Raw genomic sequence first — 26,686 nt, 5'->3', positions numbered from 1 at the left:
GTGTCTGTGTTTACATTCCACAGTAAATGGATGTCATGGGAACGGATGTTCAGATACGCAGTTCCATTCTGTATTGCTTTTATTTTTTTCTTTTCTCTTGCTGATCAAGAAAGTTAGAGGAGCCATGTTTTCCTTTGTCCCATCCTGTGCTCCATCCTCCAGCTCTGAAGACTCCTCTGCCTCTGCCTCTTGCCTGCTGGCTGATACAGTTCCCCACAAATCACTTACCCCCTCGCGCAAGTCAGACTCCAGCCCCTCTTCCCCTGGTGCACACTCATCAGCATCCTGCCAGTCCCTGCCAGCTCCTGATGGAGGATGAAAAGCAATGGGCTAAGATGGAGGACTGGAGGGAGTTGGGGCCAAGACCAATCCTTCCATCCACACTATTAAAATAACATTAAAATTGGATTAACAGTTGCATGCAAAAGTCAAGGTTGGTAAAATTAGGAAGCACATTTCACTGAATATTTTCCATGAAAGAACTGAAATTCTCCAGCCATTCAGGAGGTGTTCAGGAGATAGACAGATAGACAGACCTTGGTCATAATACGGGAACTCAATATCATCTAATTAAAGTGACTTGCATGAGATTCAGGGCAGATTGTGCACATGATACAAAATTAATTTACAGAGTTTGTTACCATATGATGGCACCTAGTTTGTATGGCTTTAAAAATGGATCAGACAAATTTCATTGGTCTGTCAGTGGGTACCAGCCATGTAGCTATATGGATTTGGAAACTTCAGATACAGGGGCAGTGTGCCTTTGAGCACCAGTTGCTGGAGAGGAACTGCAAGAGAGGGCTGTCACATTCAGGAGGTGTTGCCTTCAAGTTCTGTTTGTGGATTTTCTAGGGACATCTGGCTGGCCAAAGGATGCTAAACTAGATGGACCTTTGGGTTGATGCAGCAGAGCTCTACTTGTGTTCTTAAGACCATAGCCCTCACCACTCCTTGCCTCCCTCCTGCCTCTTGATTTGTCTTTGTCTGTAGCTAGAGAAAGTTGACAAAGCTTCCTGGGCCTCATCCAGCATTGTAAGTCCTCTTTAGATTGTATCTGTCTCCAGTCATGTTTGCTAACTGATCTTGTAAATGGGTACCTGAGTTCTTTTAAAATCTGTCATCATTAATGGAGATAAACAGGATTTCAAATGGTTTGAAAATATGCAAGTGATTCTGAATAGAAGCCATTTAATGTGATCCATCAATGGCAAAAGACAAATTTGGAAACTAAACCTAGTATAATTTCAAGTAAACTACATCTATGGTCTTGTTCACACATGCATATGCATCACTTGTTTTTTTAAGTCTTGATGACTGTTACCTAAATGTGTGTAAGGATTCTTGCCAAAATCATTTGAGTAGAGGAGATTTTTAAGGTTCTGTGCATGGATATTCTGTGACAGCCTATCCTTACATGCAAATTATCTGTTATAGCCATGTCCTGAGGAGCTTAGAGTAGTCAATAGTCTCAGCTCTATGGACCAGTGATCTGACCTGGTATATAAGGAAGCATTCTATGTTCTCAATTAGAAATATTTTATTAGGGCAATTTTCATGTTATATGGGCACACTGGTTTACCTATGCCTCTGCTAGCTGTCTCTTTCATTGCTTTCCAATATCTGAATAGCTTGCTGTGCAAATATATCTTCTCTGAATTATCCAAGGTCCTGAATTTGTTTAAAAAATATGGCAGAAGTACCAAAGTGTTTTTCACAGCACTATTCATATTTTCTCGACTCGACAACCTATGCTTTTATCAAGTGTGGAAATGTGAATTGTATCCTCTTTCTATGGAGTCATTTATTTGCTATGGCAAAGAGAGGGTTACACACATCCATTCACTTGAGGTAGAATGTCTCAAATACAACTGACAGAAGTAAATTTGGTTTTTATGCAGGATCTAAGCATGTTTAGAATACTAATGTGCCCATAAAGGACATTCTGACTACAACCATTTGTCATTTGCCAGGCTGTGTTTACCGACAGCCTAAGAAGGGCTGAAGGAAGAGAGAATCCTCCAAAAAGCCAATTTCTTTATTCCTCTTGTTTTATCACATTTTTGTCTCTTGAAATTTAGAAATGGTGTCTGGTAATTTAGAATGTGTCACCTTCCCAAACCCACAGTCCAGCTGGATGTATAATCGATCACCCCACACCTACATAAACACAACACAAAGACTCATCTTCTACTTTGCTGAGCAGAGCAGATGCATAGAAATGCAAAACACAATAAATGCAAATTAATATACATTTCAACAAATGTCAGCACTTTATTATTTTTCACATTTATAATTATCCACATCTTTCTCACTAAAGCAGGGATGGGAACCTGTAGTACTTCAGATGTTGTTAGACTCCAGCTCCCATATATATGGCCTTTGATTATGGTGGCTAGGGAAAATGAAAATTGCAGTCCATTGGGGAAACACAGCTTCTTCTTTCCTGTCTTAAAAAGAGGTGCTGAAAAATCACTCTGGCCATCACTGCAACCTGAATGTACAAATAATAATAATAATAATAATAATAATAATAATAATAATAATAATTTATTATTTATACCCCACCCATCTGGCTGAGTTTCCCCAGCCACTCTGGGTGGCTCCCAATCAAATGTTAAAAACAATACAGCATTAAATATTAACAACTTCCCTAAACAGGGCTGCCAGATATGGAGACTGATCCAAGAGTTGAGAGGTAGATGCCAATTGCCCTGACTGCCACACCTCACTAGATCCAACACAGCTGAGTGTAAACACAGCTGTGCCAGATAGGGGTAATATTCCAATATTTTTGGGAAAACCATCAAAAAATTTAGGCTTTAATTTTATTTTTATTTTTGTTTTTTAAAAAGAAGCATGAAATTATTATTTATTGTCCTTAATTGATCTAAAATCTGCAACATTTTTTGTCCATACTTAGCATTCTCTGTGTGAGAGGTGTATGGGAAATGATTTAGATAGTTAAATTTTAAAGAAGAAAGCCCTTGTGGTTCTTTTATCATTTTTTGTTTCATTTCCTAGAAGAAGAAGAGTTTGGATTTGATATCCTGCTTTATCACTACCCAAAGGAGTCTCAAAGCAGCTAACATTCTCCTTTCCCTTCCTCTCCCACAACAAACACTCTGTGAGGTGAGTGGGGCTGAGAGACTTCAAAGAAGTGTGACTAGCCCAAGGTCACCTAGCAGCTGCATGTGGAGGAGCGGAGACGCGAACCCGGTTCACCAGATTACGAATCTACTGCTCTTAACCACTACACCACACTGGCTCTTTATTCTAAAGCAGACCTGAATGGAACCTAGAGACAAGAGAAAGCCTCTTATGTGCCTGTTGGCACTCTGTACTAGCTGACCGTTTTAAAGTTCTGATCCAAATTCTCTGTTGTATGTCAAGTGCTGTAAGATCATGTCTGCAGCAGAGGGAGAGATGGGACTGCTGGGCTTCTCCATGGGCTCTCCAATTCCATCATTCTCCTCCTCCTTCAACTGTCATCTGGGATCAAGCATTCCATCAAGCTAAATGTTCAGACTGCACCATGATGGTGGTGGCAACTGATTTAAAAATGAAATCTCTCTCAGCCTTTTCTGTCTTCCAAGAATGGTGTGAATGTACCTTTTGTTACATAGGACCACTCCAATGGCTTTGCTGGGAGTCCAGCTCCAGCTGGCTCCTTCTCTCCTTGAACTATTTTCCATTCCAGCTGGTCATTTTAAGAACTATGTAAATTTAAGAATTGGTGCCTAAGTTTGCTTGTTCCCCTCTACCCTCTTATTCCCCCTTTCCTTTTGTGCTATGTCTTTTAGAAAGTAAGCCTACAGGCAGGAACGGCCTTGCTTATTGATCTCATAAATGTAATAAAGTAGGTATGAAAACAAGCCACCATGGGGGCTTCTTCAGTGGGGCCAAAATGCTTTAAACAAACAAACAAACAAACAAACAAACAAACAAACAAACAAACTATAGGCAGAGCAATGACTGAACAGAGAGTTCAACTTGGCTCTGACATTATAGCCATTTGATGCCTTTGAGCAGCAATTTGTAGAATGATCTAAAAGAATGCACCAGTATTCACAATGAGCAGCAAATGAAAAGAATTCCTTTATGAGTCATTAGATATATCTCACTAATTACAGAGAAGGTTTTGCCTTGTTTGGGTCTTTTTTGCTACCCTGCTAATAAGTGATGCAGTGCCTTTACTCAGAGTAAGTATGCCAGTCACTAATGCAAGGAACCTCATCCGTTGCTACGTCCTTTGAGGGTATGTGTGTGTTTTTTTGGCAAGGATTGTTAGATAGCAATTGCAGGGTGTGGGGATCTGGCAATTAGAAACATAATCAAGATCATGTAACAAAATCCATCTTAATGTGGGTGTAAACATTGTTGAAGATATTTGCCTTTGTATTCCATTGGATTTAGTCAGAGCAAACTTTAGTGAAAGAAGGCATTGTTCTTTAGGTTCTGTATTCCTCTCTAAAAGCAAAAGTACATCATACAGCTGCATAAATATTAAAGGGATGTGTTCTCAGGCTCATGTTTTTACCATGATCTTTTTGCAATGCAATCTTATGTATGTTTGCTCAGAAGTAACTCCCACTGTGTTCAATTATACTTACACCCTAGTACACGATTTAGGATCGAAATTTAGCCATTACCATTTGAATCTATTCATCAGTTACTGGTGATTAGAACTTGTAGTCCTGTTTCCAAGAGATGTAAAAGAATAATCACAAGGTCCACCCAGCAGACCTAAATGAACTCTGAAGAAGTTATAAAGTTCTATTCCAATCAGAGTGAAGACAGATATACAAATTCACAGTGGGTTTTTCACACTTCAATGTCTATCTTGCTTTGCATCTTACATAATAGCAAAACCTGGATGCTGGTACTGCCAAAGGAAACACAGCCCCAGTGAAGCTCTAGCTATACTTCTGGTTCCCATTTGATGGGAATGGGTTTGTGAGGGGATACTCATTTTTCAAAATGCTGCTGCCCACCCATGTTCACATTTGGTTAGGAACTGGCTAAAGCCTAACTGAGCCTCTAACCTCAGGAGTGGAATTGCTTTGAGGGACTGAGGGGAGAAATCAAGCTCATGATTGGCTCAATCAAATCATCACTTTCACAGCCAGCTTCTGCTGGTGGTCTTTTCTTAGCTGAATGGTGGGTGGAGGGAGAGACAGGAAGAGGAAGAGGAAGAGGGAGGTGATTTAATGTGACAAGAGTGCTTCTCAGCCACTCTATAAATCTGCCCTAACTTTAGGGTTTGTTGGATTTTCTTCTCTGCATTAGTTAATTATTTGGGCTGTGCTACACATTACACTTGACACAGGTGACTGCCGAAACCAGCATTCCAATGCTGAATTAGTCTTATTGCCTCCTCCATTAATCGCAAGATCACTTACTCTATGTCTTGACATCAACACATCATGTATTTCTACACAAGCTAATTATGTGGAGCATGGAATGAGACATGCAAGATGGCAACATCAAGATGTGGGATAATTGACCCTAGATGCAATGGGAAGGGAGAAGGAGAACTTGATGTAGGTATTCAGCCCCATCGAGTTCAGCCCTTATTATCAACCTTTCTGTAAGTCAAAATGGTTATTTTTTTTATCATCTCTGCACACTCACTCAAAGTCTGTGCGTTCTGGAGGAAAGTCAATCATTTTAGCCTCCTATAATGGTGAGCCAGAGGAGAAAGTGAAAAGCTGGAGGCAATGGAAAGAATGTATGAACACAGGCAGTATGGTTCTGATCATGCACACCTGGAAAGTTAACAGGAAGATAGCATATTGCTACCGTGGGCTCCTTCAGAAGGAGGGAAAGGTATGAATTGAATCAATAAAGGAATATTAAAGGAATATGTCCACAGAGGCTCATGTTTTTACCATGATCTTTTTGCAATGCTGTCTTATGTATGCTTGCTTCAGCCTTTAAACTCTTCCATTTCTGCAGTTGCATTGTAGCCACTGAATGTGTCAGACTCAGAAGCCTCAACTGGATAGCAAGCATCTGTGGCAGAATAAAATTATAGCATGAACATTTGGTGAGGCTTGATTCCAGAATACATTTCTTTAAGTTCATCTAAAAAATAAATTCTTGGGACGCGGGTGGCGCTGTGGGTAAAACCTCAGTGCCTAGGACTTGCCGATCGTATGGTCGGCGGTTCAAATCCCCGCGGCGGGGTGAGCTCCCGTCTTTCGGTCCCAGCTCCTGCCCACCTAGCAGTTCGAAAGCACACTTAAGTGCAAGTAGATAAATAGGTACCGCTTTATAGCGGGAAGGCAAACGGCGTTTCCGTGTGCTGCGTTGGTGCTGGCTCGCCAGAGCAGCTTCGTCACGCTGGCCACGTGACCTGGAAGTGTCTTTGGACAGCGCTGGCCCCCGGCCTCTTAAGTGAGATGGGCGCACAACCCTAGAGTCGGACACGACTGGCCCGTACGGGCAGGGGTACCTTTACCTTTACATTTAAAAAATAAATGCCAGAGACCTTGAATCCTGACAACTGCATTGTTACAAAACATGTTTTCTGGGAAAGGGGAGCATTCATTTAAAAATCACGGACTGAATGAACGAATTTAGCTTATTACGGTCACAGACCAGCATAAAAAACACAGACTAAATTCACAGTTTTATCTATTTATACGCCCAAGTTGTCACAGCCAAACAGTTGCAGCAAAGTTGGTGGTGTTCTCTCCAATTAATCTCAAATTGTTGAGAAAGACCGCATTCCTCCACTAACCATGACCTAGTTTAACCATAGATGTGTGAATTTGTTCCCTTTCGATCCTCCTAACTTTTATGTAAATTTTGTCAGCCCAACTGCTATGGGACAGCAAATACACTGTACAGTACTCAGAAAGATCTAGAGTTGGTAGAACCCACAGAGAACAGAACATCATGGCCTTTAACTTACAACATTACGAAATGCTGTGTGAGTCCTAAGAGGTGTGTTGAGGTTTGGTCCTCTTTGTAAACTCCAGCAGACTGGGAAAGCTCCAGAAGAATTGTGGAAGAAATTAGCCTTATCCCTAAATTTACATGTTTTAATTTTCACCCAAATAACAAAGCTCTGGATGTGGATCAATAGCTCTTTTGTCTTCCAATTACTCATTTTTACTCTCAGGTTGGCCTGAACTGAAATATCTATTGTCCATGACATCACCATGAATGAAAGTTGGACCTGGTCTGCTTCATAGGAACTTGGCTGGATGAGGTAGAGAGAAAGGAGAGTTCTGTTTGGTCTCAATGACTTTAAGCCAAATATTCTGCTCAGGAATGACCAAAAGTCAGTGGGCGAGGTGTGGTAGTCCATAAAGAAACCAGTCTGATACAGCACATTCTGTGTATGTATACCTTGTGTTGAAGATTACAGCAGAATAGAGCTGTTAGGTGGTGTGCTGACCTCCCCTCATCAAGTATTTTACCTGAGCTGAAAAAGGTGATTTCAGATTTGATCTTAATAACCCTCAGATTTACAGTTCCTGGGATTTCAGGCTTTTTAACAGTGAAATAATCAGATAATTCATGGCAGATATGGATCTATATGAACCTATTGCTGAGCCAGCCCATCTGGCAGACTATACCCAGGATGTGGTGTTTTGTACTGGACAAGATGGAAATGACTGATTGGTCAGGGAGCCTCTGATGACTCCTTTGTCATTGACAAATAACTACAGGATAGGGTTTGAAAGATCTGTCCATTCCAGTTCTTCCAGTTTCTCATTTTCCCCATCTTAAATTCAATTATACATGTTTCCATGGTAGTTTGTGAATAGTTTTAAAGGGGAAAAAACTCATGAAAATTTTTCAACATTTTAGTGTGAATTTTTCTAGTAAACACATCTTTGGGTGCAGTTCTGAGTAATTTACACATTTTTTTCCAAGCAATTTCCCCTAATACAATGCATTTTTGTATGTTATTTTCACAAATATATTAATTTTATATACCCTTTCCTCTAATATATGCATTGTTGCAAATATTGGTTGGTCAGAGAAGTGCATTGCAGAAATTCACATTAGTGCAATAATGGAATGGAAGCTCAATTTAGCCAAGATAAAGGTTATTATGGTGTTAGGCGCAGTTCGGAGGTTAACATTCAATCCTGCAACTTGGTGGTACTCCTGGACTCAGCACTCATATGTATATGAAGCCAGAAGTCTCTTTTACTGATTTTCATGCTGTACCAGGGCTGGTGCTGAAGGCAGGCTTGAAATCAGCTGATTCATAAAGCAGTAGCACATATTTTGTTAGGTTTATAAAGGTCATATAAAACTGAGCCTTTTTAAGCTTATTTTTTTAAAAATACAAAGTTCAAAGCATTAAACCCAAAATGGCTTGAGTCTCATAGGGTTCGCTTCTATCATACATCAAGCCATCATATGAGTTGGGCTCCACTGGAAAGAATTTACTTCAGGAGTCATCCTCAATTTGAGGTAAAATTGACAACCACTAGAAATAGATTTTTTTCCCCACGGGTGGTATTCAGACTTAGGAAAGGAAGGAAGGATCATAACTCAGTAAAAGGAAACATACTTTGCAAGCAAAAGATTATAGGTTCAATCCCTGGCCTCCCCCGGAGCATTTGGAGTATGTGTGTTTGATACCCAAGAACACAGCTGCCAGTCAGCATAGAAAATGCAAAACGAGATGGAACACCCTCAATTTTTTTTATAAATAAATATAAATATAAATATAAATAATATAAATAATATAAATAATATAAATAATATAAATAATATAAATATACGTTTTGGTCCTAAATTAATTGCTCTTCTTTTTGTGTATAACATGGGGTGATTTCTATGAACTTGCCTTTCAATCTACAGCCCGCCATCCTGTGCCATAGACTACATCATTCCCAATGGTTCTCCAATCCATGGGGGCAGACATTCATGGGCTGCAGAAGCAATGGGGAGGTGGTGAAACCCTGCTACTTTCACAAAAGTATAGTTAGGATCCAAGCAATACACCACCACACACACACACACACACACACACACACACACAATCATTGCCCTCCTTAATCCATTATCTGAGGGACGTGGGTGGCGCTGTGGTCTAAACCACAGAGCCTAGGGCTTGCCGATCAGAAGGTCATTGGTTTGAATCCCCGCGACGGGGTGAGCTCCCGTTGCTTGGTCCCTGCTCCTGCCAACCTAGCAGTTCAAAAGCATGTCAAAGTGCAAGTAGATAAATAGGTACCACTCCGGCGGGAAGGTAAACGGCAGCTTAGTCATGCTGGCCACATGACCCGAAAGCTGTACACCGGCTCCCTTGGCCAATAAAGCGAGATGAGCGCCGCAACCCCAGAGTCGTCCGCGACTGGACCTAACAGTCAGGGGTCCCTTTACCTTTAATTTATTATCTAATATTTAAAAGATTACACTTCGCTAATATTAATTGTACTACTAAGATGCAAGAGGAATCTTCTCACATACATTCCTCACATGAAATATAGCCACATAAAATGCCATTGTTTTATTGAGAGCTGATTAAAATCAGCATTAAATCATTCATTCATGTAAAATTGCCGCTCACTGTTAGTCAAATTTGCACAGGAATGGAGTGACACAGAACAAAAATGATTACCGGTATTTTATTTTTTTAAGCAGTTTTCTCCACATACCTTTTGTAACCCTGTTAAATATTTCTGCTAATCTGACACAAATTATTTGCAAACATCATATTAGCAGTGTATAATTATGGTTATAAAGCATATCAATTTAAAAATCCCTATAGTAAATAAATGCTGTTAAAATGTCTCAAGTAGGTTACTAGCCTTAGTGTTTATTCAAATAAGGCTTTTTAATGTGGGTGGTTTTGCAAAAACTGCTTCCTGTCAAATTCATTGCTTCCTAAGGGAGACAACTGGGATCCGACAGCATGTCACTGTAGCCTTGTCCCTGATGATGTCACTATAGGCTTGCTACCTATGGTGTTACCATAAATGTACTGGGGAAGACAACTGCTGCTCAAAAATAATAATGGGTTTTGCAGTTTCTGTTTGATGTGGCTGAATGAGAAGTCATCACATATAGCACAAAGAAAGGCCATTCTCTTAACACAAATGTTAATAACACTTAAGCCCATTAAAATCAACAAGGGTAAGCATACTTAATCTGTGCTGAAATACTGTATGACCAGCAGCTCAAATCACTAAGTAGGTCACTTCACTCTCTACTATTCTAGCAGTGTGGATGGAGACCTTAAACACCTTAAGCACATTTAAGGTAAAGGTAAAGGGAGCCGGTGTTTGTCTGCAGGCAGCTTCTGGGTCATGTGGCCAGCATGACTAAGCTGCTTCTGGCGAACCAGAGAAGCACAGAAACGCTGTTTACCTTCCCGACAGAGTGGTACCTATTTATCTACTTACACTTTGATGTGCTTTCGAACTGCTAGGTTGGCAGGAGCAGGGACCGAGCAACAGGAGCTCACCCCGTCGCGGGGATTCAAACCGCCAACCTTCTGATCGGCAAGCCCTAGGCTCTGTGGTTTAGACCATAGCACCACCGTGTCCCTTACCTGCACACTTACTTGCAGGTAATTTAATTGTATTATCACAGGAAGTGAGACTTGGTGAGCTGCCCAAAAGTGTGGAGAGAAGCTTGAAGCATATCATCATCATCATTATTATTCAGATGCAGGATCCACTCGTGTTCATGGATAGTTTCACCCAGTGCTATTGTTCTATAAAAAGAGGTGCCAGAACTCACAATGAATGCCTCACTTGTTCTCTTATAATGGCAATGGCACCCACCTGAAAAAATCCCTGGTTCCACCACTCTAGGAGCCTATTAGCTCCCCTGGTGTGGCCTAGTGATAGATGCATATGGATCAGGCTGGATCTGTGTCTGGACAACAGCCAAATTCCATCGTTTTCTGTTAACGCTCTTCTGACCCTTTGCAAATCCCTGCACTCCTGTCTTTATTACGTATTCCCAGACTTTCTGTCTGCCTGCTGGTCTTCCTGAGTCCCTCTGGTAGATCAATCCAGTGTCTCCCACCAACTTGCAGTCTCATCCTGCTCACTGCCATTCCCCAGCAATGTTAATGTCCAAGAAAATCCAAGTCAGATTGCAGTTTTACATCATTATCTTGACCATATTGGCTTTGGTTAAGCTTTCTTTCCAAGTACTTGTTCTAAAGATTGCAGGATTTGTTGGATTTTGTTTCCATTTCCTTCATATCCTTACAGATAAGTATGAATAAATATAAAACCACAGCCTCCACATCATGGCTGTGCTCAAAACTATGCTCTATGCCTTTCTTTAGACTTACACAGTTTGTCTCTTTTTTTCATTCTTATTTTTATTATATATTATTAAACAATGAGCTTTATTTGTGATAATGGTAATTGTCGAAATGCTCTCTTAGCAAGCTACCAGCTTTTCATAAATATTAAATTCTTCCTTTCTGTAGCTGAGCTCTAAGACTATGAAAATTTGGTAATTTTAGAGGATGAATTATTTATCCATTTTATAATTTGCATAAAGAGAAATGCTGTTTGCTCATTAAATTTAGAACGACAAGGGTGGGGGGGACAGTTGGCTATTTCCTCTTCATAACCAATTGCATTATTATTATTATTATTATTATTATTATTATTATTATTATTACAAAATGAGGGTAAATGTACAGTATGGAGGATGCTCTAATATTGTTGGAAAACTGATTCACCCCTTTGCCAGTCTGCACTCACATAGGTGTCAGCCAAGTTAAAGCTATCATCTTTCCTTATTTTTGTCTCTCTGCACAGGATTATTAACATTTCAAATTAGCATTAATTTTCTTCCAAATATCTCTCTTTTCTTTTTTCTTTCGGTTGCTAGCAACTCATCCGTCATATCGCTAAAACCCACAGTAGCACAAGAAGGAAAATAACCTCCATAAACCGCGTTATTGATGAGTCGTTGCTTTCCATCAGCATAATACCCACCCACATCTCTGAAATAGAGATTTCCAAGCCATCCTCATTGATGTTTCAATTCTTTGACGTTTCAATAAGGCTCCCATCAAGACTACATTATGCCTATTATTTCTTCATCACTACCACACAGTAATAGCTCTCGTTTTCTCCTCCATTATATATGCAGGCACAATGAATGCAATGTTTTCTTACAGCCCAATCCTATTAAGTGTTAAGGTTGGATCACATGAAATACTTTTCAGTTAGCTGATGATGATAATAATAATAAACCACATTGTGATACTGTAGCAGCAGATACACTGGCACCAATACTCAGGATCAAAAATGGTAAATTTTAAACTTAGGAAAGTAGTGTTTATTGGAAAAAGCATTGAATGTGTATATTCTAATTTCTTAATAGAAGCCACAGGCATGATGGGGAGATCTGAATAGGATCTGGATGATGGTGCGTGGAGAGGATTTTTAAACCCCTTTCCCTGTGTAGTTCAGTCCCACCAAATACTGCTCTGAAATCACTCACTGCTGCCAAAGGGAGCTTGAGATGAAAAGTGGAAAGACTTTAGTCCTATACTTCATTATCTGGTGTAGGAGATATCAAACAGCGTGTAGCTGTAACTTAGCCACATGAACAGAGAAAGGGAAGGCGGATTGCTGTTTCCTAATGAGAAGCCAAATGCACAGAAATTATAGCTTGCCGTTAGGCTAGAGTGAATTTAAGAAAGAGGAACCCGTCCATAATATATTCCATGAGGGCACATGGATGTGGCACATGGAAGCATGGAAGAAAGTGCTCAGAACAAGCAACTAGGGATAAGTAGCACATGTCTGGCATCTGGAGTGTAGGCTAAGGGGGAAGCTGAGAAAACTATTTGGGTAAAATCAGTGTGAGTTGTTTGGCCTGCACACTGATGGATTGATTTAAGGATTAATCCTTTTAAATACTTGGTTGGGTTGATGTGTTTAATGATGCATTGGGCTCTGGACTGAAAGTTCACCACTGCTACCTAACCTCTACTACTTCAGAACACAAAAAATGCCTCTTTTCTTGTGTCCTCTTCAGATGTGGGAAGTCTGTATGGGGCAGGGTCTCTCTCTGTGTGTTCTTACTAAAACTTTTGTCAAATGTTAAGCTCATTTCATCTCTGCTGCACTAATTTGAGGCCAGCGGATGGACAAAGCCCCAAGAATCAGGGAAGAGAAGTTGATAATGAGGTTGGCAGGAGACCTCCAGACCTAGTCCTGGTAGCCAACTAAAAATCCTGCTCAACTCTAATTTCTATGCTGGAAGTAAGTTTCAGTGAACTTAATATGACTTGCATGCATGCATAGGATTGCGTAGCAAGGAAGGCTATCACGGTTAACAAGCTCACCCGTTACATTACTTGTATTAATGAAGAAGTCCTTTTCAAGCAAGGATAGTGTGCAGGTCATATCTGCTCATACGTTGAAATAAATGTGCAGTCTACACCTTGAAGGTGACTGAAATGGCACATTAAATATTGGCATATGCAAACATTATTGTTTTGAAAAAGGAAAAGTTTTTTTGCAGGTTGGGTTTTATAAGGAGTGGAAACAGAAATCCTGAGATCTCTCCTTACAACCCCATCTGGGCTACTGTTTATTTATAAATGAAAACTTGGAGGAAAATTAAATTACACTTAAATTTATACTTCACTATATTTTTTATATTACTTCAGACCACTGTTTGTTCATTATATGAACCTCAATGCTATATTTCAATGAATACCTGCATGAGTATTGGAGGCACTGTACTACATTGGTTCTGTACTTGCTTGCAGGGTTCATAGAGTGACACTGGGGGTGGGTGCTGTTAGACCTGCTGGTACTTGTGCTATTGTGTTCTGCAGGGAATGTCTAAAATCTTAGACCAATGGCCAGACTCAGTATAAGGCAGCTTCTTAAGTTCCCAACTGGGGAAGAGCAAATTGCTTTCAGCACAACAGTATGGTTTCCTAATTTCCATAAACACGTATTAAACATTTTCTTCACAGTGGGGAAAAACGATGAACACTAAAGATAAAACAGCAAATCCCCTTTGCTCTGAGCAGTGGGTGCATGGCAAATTTGCAAGAACAGAAGCTTTAGGCCTGCTGAAGAAAAGGAGTCATGGTGATAAACATTTTCGGTGAAAAGATTTCATACAATGAACATCTGAAAAGAGTAAACCCTTCAACGTCAGACTAGATTAAGGGTTTTGATGTGGGATGCATTTACCTACAAGCTATCATTTGAGTGATGCAGAGGCCACCTCAAAACTCTTACAAATATATAGGAGCACAAGAAGAGGAGCAGATATGTAATTTTTCTGTTCAGGTGTTCAGGTATTTAGAGATCTTGCTAGACTGTCTTATAATTTTGCACAGGGAACTGCTACTTTTCAAGGCACTTTTAAAAAAGACCTAATAAGGGTAAAAAGCAGGTATGGGGCAGAATAATAATAATAATAATAATAATAATAATAATAATAATGTGCCGAAACCCATAATTAGAAGACTTAAGGATTTTTTGTTACACACAATTTTTGCTGCATTTTGGCTGTTTTGTGAAATAGTGTGTGTGTATGTGTGTGTGAATTTCTATACCTGTTCAAAGCAATTAACATCCATCCAAGTTTCTATTAGATTCTTATACCACCCTCATACCACATACAATTATCAGTGCAGTTAAAGTAAAATCTGCTGGTGCTTGGGCAAAAACATGAGCCCAGCAAATCAGGAATCACATACAGAACATAGTGAAATCAGGGCACCTCATCATCAATCAGATATAGTTAAATGAGAGGTGAACCTAGGGTCCATCTTTCAGTCAGGGGGACTGAATGGGATTGATGCCTCCTGTCTCAGCCTGCTGCATCAATGCAGTGATTTCATTGTTTGTAAAAGAAAGACTTTCACGCTGATCCAATCCTAATCTCATGTAATCCTTACTTAGGTATCCCAGCTAGTCAACCACCATCAACTTGACTGTGGAGAGAATGCTGGTACAATTACCCTGGTAAATGGGGTTATTTTCTTTCTCCTTCTGCCTCCCAACATGTTCTGCATCCATTTCAGTGTAGGACCCTAGCACAGACACATGCCCGACTGGCATGTTCTCTCCTTCCTGGTTGATCGTTTGGGAGCTTCAAAAGCTTTCTTCAGCCCAAACATCACAACGATGGATACCAAGAAACATCAGCACACTCAGGGATCCACAGGGTATTCACAGTTTGTGTAACAGAACCAATAGCACAGCATTTTGGCTAATCTACTTTATTTACATATAATACACTCAGAGCATTCTGACTGAGCTCCTGCCTCTTTCTTGTCAGACAGCAAAGAGAGAGAAAGAACAAAGGACAATAGTCCCACTTCACGGAACACAGTAATACCAAAACATCCTGTCTCCGTCACTTCCCACACTGTGGAATGAAAACATACACCGTCATGTGATAGACAACAATCTCATGACTGCAAACACGGAGCAGGAATCTTAACAAATTTTGTATAGAACCATCTCTGCCTCTCTTTTGGTTCAACAATATTTCTGCTGCTGAACTGTACAAGTTCAGACTACTTATAGAAGACTGCAAGTCTGAAGGCTCCCAACCTACCAAAAGAGAAACAACTCCCATCAGAAGTCTGAAGCGGGGTAGTCTTTCAGCAGATTAATCCGATGATCATTCAGTCTTTGCTCACTCAATCTTTGCTGTGATACACAGGGAGCTAATACACAGTCATTTTCCTTAGGCATTGGGTTGCAAAGCTGCCCTAGACATTGCACACATCCCTGGTTGATTGAATGATGTCAAGCAAATAAGAAAAGCTGGAGGGATTTATAATTTGGAAAGTTTAGTTTGTTTCTGAGTGTTGCGCCACATCGTTTTTCTATTCTAGCAACAAATCCAGGTCAGCAACTGCAAAGAACAAGTGTCATCTTGAAAGTCATTCAGGTTTGTGCTTGTGACAAAAATAATGACTGTCTCCCAAAGTGCACAGTTGAAGTAGAGATATCATAATGAGGAAGAAAAATACAAAGTGAAACTGAAAGAAAAATGAGGAAACTAATGAGCCCTATCTTGGATCATGTTGGTTACCAAACCACTATCTGGTTCAGTTAACATTGTAACAAAGGTGAGTGTTAAAAGGACATTTAAAAGAGAAACAGACATTTGGGAAATGGTTCTCTATTACATGCTCAGTCATCAGTTATTGCCTTTGGAAGATTGGAAAATGGGCCAATCTGTCTTCTAAGCAGCCCACTGAAACAAAACAAAACCAAACAAAAATACCTCTTGAAACATTCCAGAAAATTGCAGAATATTTACAAAGGAAATTGTCAGTTGGTTGACAAGAGAAGTTAAGTGGTTGTCATCTGCCGTGGAAGCTCCAAATGTCAATGCAGGAAACATCAGAAAACTGTCCCTCTTGTAAGAAGGGAAGAAGAAGAAAAAATACATTTTAGAGGAATATTAAATGGGAAGCTACAAGGAAGATAATTAAAAAAAATTGTTAGGGACATAGAACAAGTGTTAGTCACAGATATCATTTAGGTTTGAATGCTTGAGACAGGATTTGCATTATTAAAGGTGGCACTGAATCATTTTTATGACTAAACACTTCGCTGGATTTCTGGTAAGCCTTTAAATTATTTTCTTTGGCATGTTAACAAGCAATAGATTGTGAAGCAATCCTCCAGATGTGGCATCGCGGTCAGTCAAGTTGATCTTTTGTTTCTTCTTTCCCTCAGGATGTGGGATCTTTTGATTGCCTGAGGAAATAATTTGAATGGCACATTACAGTTTGAACATGGAATGTACCTAATCTACACCCCCTCTTTCTGCAAACAGCCAAGAGCTCAGAACTCCCCCCTCCATGCATATCAGGATTATCTACAGTTAAAGATTAGTTTCTGCAGCATTCAAACAGAAGAAAGGCTATTATCTTTTTCCCCCTTCTTCCCCAGGCCTAATTAGCCAATTAAATCGGACCCTGGTAAAAGCTGGATAAATACTTCCTAATTGTATCCCATTTAACTTGCTTGTTTCAGAAATATGCACATCTCCAGGTGACAGGTTATGCAGCAAAGGCTATTCTAACAGCTTCCTTTTCTGTCATTCTGTTTCTGTGTGTACATATTGTAACTGTTAACCTGAGGGCGGGCACCATAAGTTAGGCTCTGTAACAGATAGGAATGAATATGAAATGTGTACAGCTGGCAGCAGAGAGAGCAATCTATAACCAAAGTGCAGAAACACAGGAGTTCTAAAACAGAAAGAACTGCAGAGACAGTAAGAGCTTCTTCATTGTAATTGGAGCATTTTCATTTCCCTTGAAGAATTCCTGCTACATTACATGTACTCTGTGGCTAATGAAGCAAATAAATATGTCATGGTACCCAATGGAACTGCACTAGTGCCACAGGTTGCGGAAGAGGAGAGCTAAAAAATAAACCGTCAAACATCAGGCTTCAGAGAAGGGCACAGGAAGACAAAGGACCCAGTTATACAGCTGCAAATAAAATGTTTTAAGTGAAATATACAAATGTGACACTATAGACCGATGGTGAGCTATGCCAAATTCAAGGTATTTTTCAAAACATTTTTTTAAAAAGCATTTCCCCAACTTTTTTATATGTGTGTAGATTCTACCAAAGGGAAAGCCAACAGATTCAATGAGTGGGTTTCAAACACAGACAAGGGGCTTTAACCTGGACTTGTTTATCAGGCTATCCCTAGTATCCAATTGCTGAATCTTTGCTAAGATGCTTGAGTCAAAGAACTACCAACTCTGCCAGGGGTTCAGTTCCTAGTGCTGAAGGAGCCAAAGAACTATTCTTTGCACTTAACTGCATCAGAAAGCCAGTGTGATCATGGCAGCCTTCACTAACAAGATATCTTTTAAAAATATTGGACCTCCCATAATGCCCAGCCCTCATGGCCTTATTGGCTGGTGTTGATGGGAATTGTAATCCAAATCACCTAGAAGTTACTAGGGTTGGGAAGGTTGGCTTAGAGTTTGGGACTTGGACTGGAGAAAGTTGGCTTCTCATCCTGGTTCAGCTCATGGGGAGATCTCTGCCTAACCTCTAAGGGTGAATTTTGGAACAGACTGAGACACAGCTGTATATCCCTAGGTACCTTGCAGTATTTTTGGCAGGATGGACTAGAGGTAACCCATGAATGCCACTTCTTGGAAGAAGGGTGGGATATAAATGTGAGTAATAATAATATAGATATCATGATGTATAATTTGGGAAATAGTAAACTGCCTTAAGTCAGATAATTGGTCAATCTAGCTCGGTAGTGACTCTGTACTGATAAATAGTAATTTCAAGGTTGGGGACAAACGTCTTCCCCAGCCCTTTCTGGAGACACTAGGAACTGAACCCCTGGCACAGTTGATAGTTCACTAGGCTTGTGTGTTCTTTTTAAAGGAAGGCAACAGTGTATTGGGAAGTTCTCCTGGAAATGCAAATATTACAATTTTATTCCCTGTGCAGATGTTGTGTCTTTTAATCAGAAATCTAGGTAAAATAACTGGACAAGAGGGTACTGTAGGCAGCTGATAGCATCCTTGGTAAAGTGATTCTGTACCTGAAGTAGAAGTAAGTGGCTTGGTTAGGGATTAAAATTATTTTTGTTTTGTTCTCATTACATCTGTTAGAGAAAACATGGCTATCCCTAAAATCCAAGGAGCAGTTCTAGTAAAATCCTTGACTTCTAAGTTGATATGGTCTCATTGATTTTAGCTGGCTTAAACCCAAGTACTCTGGCTTAATTGATCTATGTGAATTCCGTTAGAAAAATATTGAATCGACGCTTGGCAGACTGAGACATAAAAAAAAGTACAGCAATATATGACCTCATTTAAAGAGCGTTACAGAAATTGAAGAGTAAGAAGCTAAAACACCATTTTAGAGAAAAGGGATATGAACTGATCAATTTGTGGGGGTGGGGAATGGGGAGGGAGAATTTAGTTTAACAGCTGCATTCAAGCAGGAAGGGAAAATTATTGAACACGATATCAATAGACAGTTTCTTGAGGAGTGGTTTCATGCAGGGACCACACCATCTCACAAGGAGGCACTTTATTCACTTTATTCATGCAGAAATTCACTGATTCTCTTCCACACTCATCCCTGGATCTGCATACCCTGCTCATGGATCTAGAGTGTGGGTGGGGAAACTTTTCCAACCTAACTTTTTTTTTTTTAAAAAAAAAGATATTTATTGAGTTTTTCCACCTTTATACATTAAAAAATCAAAAAGAAAAAACAAAAAAGTTAAAAACACATAAAGTTTACAATCCTTATTTTCAATAACATATTTCCCTGACTTCCCCACACCTCCCCTTCTTATATTCCAATTCAAATTGTTAATTCAACAAGTTCTTGTCCCCAATTTTTGACCTTTTTATATTTAATTCATTAAAAAAACAAAACCAATTTTAACTTATAAACATCAGTATTTAAACATCAGTGCTCATTCTTAAAACTTTTTTCTAAAGTCGACCCAAATTCCCTTCCACGAATTCCCCAATTTTCATACTAATAACAAAACAAAATAAAAAAAACAGATTATTATTTTGCACCCTTTGGATTCCCAAACCCCACCCCCAACAAATGTCCATCAGTCTTAGTCTACTATCAGCCTGGAGACCTCACGTCCGAGGCTCTTAATTCTCTCTCAATTCCTCTCTGCCGGTTTTTTTGGTAGTCGTTAATATTAAACACCAGATCTCGGAGAAGCTCTGTCCCGATAGGGTCCATATTTCTTGCAGCCAGACCTCCATACTTAAAAGTGGAGCCTGAATCTTGTTTCTTTCTCCTTTTAAGTCCAAATGTCCCAAAAGCTCCAACTTTCACCTTAATCAAATTTGTAATCCGTAGGTCTTCAGATCTCCACATAAGGAGATCTCTCCATTCTTCAATCTTCAATTCAAAACAGATTTTCATCATCCAGTACTTATTTTCCTTTGTAGCCATCATGTCAGGCCTCTGGCTCTGTCATCTGCAACATTACATCTCCTCCTTCCTTTTCCTCAGAAACAACATATATCTCTTTCTCCACACTCTCAAATCTTTCAATTTTCTCTTCTTGTCCAGCTGCATGGACTTCATGAGTCAACCTAACTTTCTGCCATTTTTACAATGCAACAATTAAAGCTACAAAGACAGGAATTAATTTGAAACAGGATTCGCCAAGGCTTACCTGTTCTGAATACCAGGGTTCAGTGAAAATAAACAGTGCCTGTAACCATCTGCACCTCATCACTGAGTAACCATAACCTTACCTTAGACATCTCGGATTCAGGACAGGTCTTTTTCTTTTGTCACAAGACTATCATTTCAGGGATTGTTCAAACTAGAATACTAGAAATCAGGAGATAGATCCCACCCCCTTATGCTTACAACCTACTCTTCAATCCAGACATTAGCAATAGATGTTCTAAAGGAATTTAATGCCTCTGCCAGCACATTTTAGACCAATCCACTTGGATTTTTACAAAACATTTTGGCATATAAATTAAATATGTATTAATTAACATTTTGATATAAAAACTACACCAGGGTGGGGAGCCTGTGGCCCTCCAGATGTTTTGGGACTCCAGTTTCCATAATCCCATACCATTAGCTAGACATTCTGGAGCTGATGTGGGGCTGGAGGAGAAATTTGTTCTGTTCACATTTAGCTGGGGCAGCCCAGAAAGATGGGCTGCATATAGATAATAAATTAATGTTGTTGCTGCTGCTGCTGCCATTATTATTATTATTAGGCTTTGAACCAGTCTTCCTGATTTGAAACTTAGTATCTTAGTCCCCATGCTACACTAGCTACCCGGACACTGAGGTCCAGCACCGAGGGCCTTCTGGCGGTTCCCTCACCGCGAGAAGCCAAGGTACAGGGAACCAGGCAGAGGGCCTTCTCGGTAGTGGCACCCGCCCTGTGGAATGACCTCCCACCAGATGTCAAAGAGAACAACAACTACCAGACTTTTAGAAGACATCTGAAGGCAGCCCTGTTTAGGGAAACTTTTAATGTTTGATGTATCACAGTATTTTAATATTTTTTTGGAAGCCACCCAGAGTGGCTGGGGAAGCCCAGCCAGATGGGCGGGGTATAAATAATAAATTATTATTATTATTATTATTATTATTATTATTATTATTATTATTATTATTATTATATTACACAGGCAATTTAAGGGTTCTTTCTAAATCCAGGTATATGGGGAACTGAGGAGGAACCAAGGAGAGTTTACCTATGTCTTTCCAAATTTCCCAGTGTTTCACATCTTCTTTCAAGTCACTCAACAAACTTTGAAGTGGAAAGAAATCAACAAGCCAGCATCTGTCAAACAAGTGTGCTACTCATCTAAATAATCAGTGCATTGAAATGGTAGATAATCTCCTCTGTATACCTGACTTAATGGCAGATGTAGACTTAAATGCTTTTGTGATCATGAAGCATCTGCTTAGAGAGCAAAGTGGACAATATTTTCCAAAGGTTGCCTAAATCTTTGTATTACGTAAACCCTAGACATATGCCAGATTGGCACTCAAGGGCAGGAAATTATGTGGTTAAAATATTTATACAATGCCAATTTAGGTTGTGCTGTGTCTAGAAATGTTCAGAAGTGGAGATGCCTCCTAATGGCTCCTGCACACCAAAGTGAAAATGAAGGAAAGTGAGGTGTTTGATACCAGTCAGGTATCAGGGGAAAACAAACAAAACAAAACAAATATGGCCTGTCTGTCAGGTAAGTTGTCTGTTATGGGCTGTTTTGCAATTTGCAGAAGGAGACAGATGCTTGCATTTCCACAGTGTGCCGACCAGAATCTTTTTTCTCTAACACACTGGAAGAAGTGATGCATTTATGCAGACATCTGGGTTTGTGGGGAGGGGGAAGAGCCAGAGAGCTTTGCCCAAAAGCAGTTGGTGTGTCAAAACAGTCAAGCTTCACCAACACATCCCCTTAGGCCCTCAGGATGAGGATGAAGGATGAGGAGAGAGAGGATGCAGGTTTAAAACCTCCACATATAATTAACACTTCCAACCTCTGGGAAAATTGTTTGCTTCTTCTGAAAAATTATGAGGAAATTTCATACTGATGTTTCTTATGCTGCTTTTTGGCCCTCCTTTTAGGACAAGGTGGCGCTGTGGGTTAAACCACAGAGCCTAGGACTTGCTGATCAGAAGGTCGATGGTTCGAATTCCTGCGACAGGGTGAGCTCCCGTTGCTCGGTCCCTGCTCCTGCCAACCTAGCAGTTCGAAAGCACGTCAAAGTGCAAGTAGATAAATAGGTACCGCTCCGGCGGGAAGGTAAATGGCATTTCCGTGCGCTGCTCTGGTTCACCAGAAGCAGCTTAGTCATGCTGGCCACTTGACCCGGAAGCTGTACGCCAATAAAGCGAGATGAGCGCCGCAACCCCAGAGTCGGTCACAACTGGACCTAATGGTCAGGGGTCCCTTTACCTATAGAACAAGGTAGAATTGTAGAACTCTGGGAATGGTGAGCACTGTCCTTTATATCCCAAATCCATGATTTGTGATACTTTTGTTAAAACTAACCAATATATCGGAAGTTAGCAAGCAGACTTTTAAGGCCTCCAGTATTCTTCACCAGGCTGGACATTGTGCAAATCAGATGGCACAGGGGTGGCAGGTGGACCCAGAAGTGACTTGATGCTCAATCCAGGAAAGCCTTATTCAGGCATTTGGAACCCATGATAAATCTCCATGTGCATGTTGAACCTATAAAATGCAGCAGTTACACAGATGTGTCTCCAGCCCCAAGCAAAACACACCAAGAAAGAGCAGCACCATAGATGTTGATTCTCCTTCCTTGCCAGAAAGAACACTCAGCTCCAACTGTCCTGTTGCCCTGGAACTGCAGAAGTGAGAGGAGAGGACACTCTGCCCCCATCCATCTACCAACAAGACCAGAGCCTCCAACTGCTCTTCAAGTGTAAACACTCTAGCAAAGATCAGCAGAATACAAAAATATAGCATGCAGCTCATTCCACCAACATTCATGCTTGTGGAGAAACTGTCAATCGCCACAAGTACTTCTTATAATTTTTGTTTCTCAGAGAACAGTTTAAAGATACAAAGTTTCTCCTCTCCCCATTTTTCATTGCGGCAACCCCAAATCGAAAATAATGTGCATTGACTATAAGGAAGACGGTGGAGGGTGTCTGGGGACAACTTTCCATTTATTTTGCTTCAGTGATTTACTGAATGCAGAAGAGAGAGAGAGTTTATATGGAGGGGCTGAGAAGGAAGTCTTTCATAACTGCTATAAATGAAAATTTTGTGAGGATAGAAAAGGATCTTCTTCTTTTTAATCATTGGGTCTGTCTCATGGAGAGAGAGAGGAAAAAAACCCTGACAGTTATGTGATGTATGTATGAGCACCATTACCTTTTACTGTAATATACACATGTCAAGACATCTCATATATAGCTCTTCTCTCTGGTGGATTAGCTGATGGAAGTGGTTCTTTAACTCACTGGTTAGGGACATGTGTTTTTTTGAATCTGAGCAGCGCAAGTTGAGATTTCTGTGTTAGAGGGCTATGCAGTTGCCTGGTGACTGGAGTGTGAAATAAGGTTCTGCCAGCTCCTGCTTTCAAGTACCTATTTTTCCTCTGCAGAACTGTCATGATTAACTGGCAACCCATTTGTTATGTATCTATCTGTAAATGCGAGCAGAGGGCTACTGAAACTTTTTACTTTTCTAAAGTGTAAAAATAACTTCTCTAGAAGCAGGTACTTAATACACGCCATTTCCTCCAAAGCGGGGGATATTTTAACACTATATCAAAATGGGAAGCCCACCAATATGGACAGGGATTAGCTGAACATGGAGATAAACTGCACCCACCCACATCCACATACTAAATTACTCATCTATCTTTTGATGCCTCTTTGAAGCCATTCTGTCTTTCTCATTGGAAAGGCATGGATTGGATATGTCAGACTTGGATAATCCAAACATATTAGCCTTGTAAAGCCACTGAGCCAGAAATGAATGAAATGGAAAGGAAGCTATTGGTACACTTTGTTTGGTAGAGCCAAACCAACCAACCTCATGCTCCTTAAAATTCATGGACGATGAGGAATGGAAACCTTAGGAAACCCAAGTTCTCATCAGTATCATCATACTTGCATTCCATGGACTGAGGCTTTCCTGAACTTGTCCTTATGTTGTCCTTGTGGTATCAGATAATATAGCTGGATAACTGCTAATGGCCCAGTATAACCTCCTTATCACTGCCCTCTCCATGGGAACATAGGAAGTTGTGTTATACTGAGTCTGATCCTTGGTTTATCTGGCTCTGTATTGTCTAGAATGAGTGTCAGTCACTCTCCAGGATTTGAGACAGAAGATATTCCCAACACTCCTAATTATGGCTGAACCCTGACTCCTCCCCACTACTGCCATTGCTGCTTCAACAGCCACCTGGGGAGTGAGGGAATAGAGTCTGGAAGTGTTTTTTCTTCCCTAGTTCAGACTGAAATCTGAACCAGAGAACTTTGGTATGAGGGCATGCTGGTTGGCAATACTGACATGCTTCATGACATGAGCATGCCTACTGCATATTAAGTTTGGCAATATCACCACTATTAGCAACACAGAAGCTAAAGATTTCTCTCTGTGTTTGTATCTATATACAGTGGCACCTTGGGTTAAGTACTTAATTCGCTCTGGAGGTCCATTCTTGACCTGAAACTGTTCTTAACCTGAGGTACCACTTTAGCTAATGGGGCCTCCCACTGCTGCTGCTGCCGCGTCACCACCGCACGATTTCTGTTCTCATCCTGAAGCAAAGTTCTTAACCCAACGTACTATTTCTGGATTAGCGGAGTCTGTAACCTGAAGCGTCTGTAACCCGAAGTACCACTGTATGTTTATCTATCTATCTATATCTACACACACACACACACACAGTTGCCTTGCAATCTCTTGTAGATAAATGGCTGTAATAACAACCTTCTTCTTAACCTGCTTAAAGTCCCTGGGAAAATATGTCCCAAGGTTTAAATTATGTTTACATCCTGGCATTGTCTGCTACGAAAGAATCTTCTGAAGATGTATCGGGTTACTGGAGAATATTTCCATTTGATAACATCCATAGCATAGTTCAAAGTCAAGGTCAAATGCAAAGGAACTGCATGGAGAAATCTGTTCAATGAGACACGCCGAAGAGGAAGGCGAACAAAGCAGGCGAGCGTGTATCTTCTTGTTAATTAAGATTTGCTCAGCTCGTGTTTATACTTCAGTAATGACAGAACAGTTCTCTTTATTATAAGTTGGATGGCTTTCAGGGTTGTTGAAAGGTTTACAAAATGGGTTGGTATTAGTGTGGTTCATGCAAAATAAACAGAGGAACTATCAGTTCCAGATGTCCCCCCATGCTTTGAGAAATCAAGTCGCTTGCCAAAGCTTTACAGGCTCTGCACCTTCATTTAGTGAATCTTGAATGACATAAACAAGATTGTTTTCTCCCTAAAGGGAAAGCCATATGCTCATAGATCTAGCAAAGCCCTCCAACCCAATGGATGCAGACAGTGCAGTTGTCTTATGGCTTCTCCTCTAGCAAGTCTTTGCTGTCAGTTTGTTCAAACACTCATTCATTACTAACTTGTTTTCTGTAAACACACATGCACACAAAAACTGCTTCTCAGTTGGGAAAGCCTCTCTCATTTTCCTCGCTAATTCTGGTTCTTCTCTCTGTGTTGGAGCAATTGAATGGCAAAATCATTTGCCAAACTGTCAGTAGGAGATGATTTTTTTTTTCTTTTTGCAAAAGGAAAAATGGGAATTGCATTACCTTTGTTGCATTGTTAAAGAGTATTCTCCATGTGGAAATTGAAACTCAGAAAGTTAAAGTAAAGGGGAAGCAGTGGTCTCCTACCCTGAATGTAGGCATGCTCCAAATCCAAAGTACACAGAGTGGCGTCACTGAAGAAAGTTTCCCAAGTGTACTGGGGTTGGAATTTTTCTCCCTCTTGTCTTATCCCCACAATCTCCTTGTGCATGTGTACACATATACAATTACACAGTGCTGAAAGCTCTGCTCCACTTGTTACATACATTCCTCTACTGTTCAGCCATGTGCCAGTAAGCTAACCATTTCATTTCTTTAAGAAACATACCTGCTTAATTAGAATGTAGAACCCCCCCAATGGGTCTTGTTGGAGAAGACTGCAGCTCCAAACATGCAGAAACATTTACAGCTGGGTTAGCAAACGTTGAAGAAAGTAGAATGGAAACTGCAAATGGCAGCAGTAATGAAGCATCTAAGTCCTAACCTGATCTGCTAACAGAAAAGCAAAAATGATGTTATACTTTGAAGGAATAATTGTCCGATTGTACACTAGATGATATCTTAGTATCCATGCAGATGTTTTCAGATGTGTGTGGCTTGCTGTTTGCTCTGGTGGAATTTTACATAGTTAATTAAGTTATCATTCTATTATTCCACACCTTTTCATTTCAATGCCAAGGCCATTCATTTCAATGCAGAAGGGAAAAATACAGGCATCAACTATGTATCATTTATGGACAGAAAACAAGTGACTATCAATGCATTTGTAGGATTGATATTTTGTTACGGACATAAGCAAATATTTCTGCTCTTGTTCCCATTTCCTGTCTGAGCACTCTGACATTCTTAGTCAAGGCAGATAGACATGGCTTGGTCCAGCATGCCAAATGGAAAGGACCATAGGCCAGATGTTCCCC

The 26,686-nt window shown here is 40.2% G+C and overlaps 1 long non-coding RNA gene across 2 annotated transcripts; it reads right to left on the bottom strand.

Annotated features, from left to right (window-relative positions):
• Positions 1–2,250: 2,250 nt before the first annotated feature.
• Positions 2,251–26,257, bottom strand: LOC128420975 (uncharacterized). Of its 2 annotated transcripts, none has more exons than XR_008332190.1 (5): positions 26,098–26,257; positions 16,473–16,703; positions 5,892–6,015; positions 5,635–5,768; positions 2,251–2,450 (listed from the first exon to the last, which is right to left on the bottom strand). It is a non-coding gene; the product is annotated as an uncharacterized LOC128420975 (long non-coding RNA). The 2 variants fall into 2 exon arrangements; XR_008332191.1 differs by lacking the exon at positions 26,098–26,257 and adding an exon at positions 22,508–22,764.
• Between the last annotated feature and the right edge of the window lie 429 nt (positions 26,258–26,686).

Source organism: Podarcis raffonei, chromosome 9, assembly GCF_027172205.1.
Source record: "Podarcis raffonei isolate rPodRaf1 chromosome 9, rPodRaf1.pri, whole genome shotgun sequence".
NCBI lineage: Eukaryota > Metazoa > Chordata > Lepidosauria > Squamata > Lacertidae > Podarcis > Podarcis raffonei.
This window is presented reverse-complemented; position numbering and strand designations above follow the sequence as displayed.